This window comes from Paracoccidioides brasiliensis (assembly GCF_000150735.1).
Source record: "Paracoccidioides brasiliensis Pb18 unplaced genomic scaffold supercont2.3, whole genome shotgun sequence".
In the NCBI taxonomy this organism is placed as follows: Eukaryota; Fungi; Ascomycota; class Eurotiomycetes; order Onygenales; family Ajellomycetaceae; genus Paracoccidioides; species Paracoccidioides brasiliensis.
The window spans coordinates 3,652,926-3,653,984 of record NW_011371360.1 but is presented as its reverse complement, the minus strand read 5'-3'; positions in this window follow the sequence as shown (position 1 = coordinate 3,653,984).

Sequence of the window (1,059 nt, the reverse complement as noted above, 5' to 3'; positions counted from 1 at the left end):
CCCCCGCCTATTATCATTATTTCATCCCTCTGGTCCTGTTCACCGCCCCATATTCATTTCCGGTAGCGACGTCTTTCCCGTATGACCAAATCTAAGCTGGTTAGCTAGGGCTGCGAGTCGTTATCACTCTGTATACGTGTGTGCACTATTCCTCATAATATTTTCGTTCGTTCCTCTGTATATTACATTACAATCCTCTACGGATATTGGGAGAGGCGGGGAGGGGTAGCCAGGGGCAATGATAGCGGGGAGGACAATATAACGTTCCTTTCTCTGAAAACACTCTCCTTTTTCCAACCCTTCCAAACGACTTTTCTCTTTGAGGATGATTGGCTGCTTGTGAGATGAACACTCCCCTACGGCACAGGATCTTGAAAGCCCTACAGATACCGCCATGGGCGGCCGGACCTGTCCTGTCGTGTATCAAGGGGGAATCCAGCTGTGATTGCTACGATGGCTTGACTCTCTCACCGTTCGCCCCTCTTCTATCTCTTCTCCCTTCCTCGCCGCCTTTGCCCTGCGTTTCTCGCTTACATTTATTTACAAGAGAGCCGTTATCTCTTCGTCCAGTTCGACGACATATCCATATCAAATTACCCGTTCGTGTCAGGCTGCAGGGTGTAAAGTTTCTTCCCATCTCTCGTTATACATACGTAAAATACATTCTAGTTTTTTTTTTTTTTTTTTTTTTTTTTTTTCCATTGAGACGTGTGGACCCAATGAATGAAATATCTCGGTGCCGTTTTGCCTTTGCTTTACAGATGCAGTTTGCCCGCTCAGCCAGTGCTTTCCATTGCATATCCTATCGCCATGCAGCCAGACCAATATCAACAGCACACCTCGCGGTCCCCGTTAGTCCTGCTGAGAAAACTGGAAATTACCATGAGCATCTCTGATGATAATGATAATAATAGTAATAATAAATAGAAAGTAAAGGTGGTTAATAAATTGAAAATCAATGGAATTCCAGCTGCAACAGAATTATACACACACCCCTCTTTGAGTATTCACTGCCTGCTGAACCGACGACACATGTGCCAGACTTGTTATTATTCTACT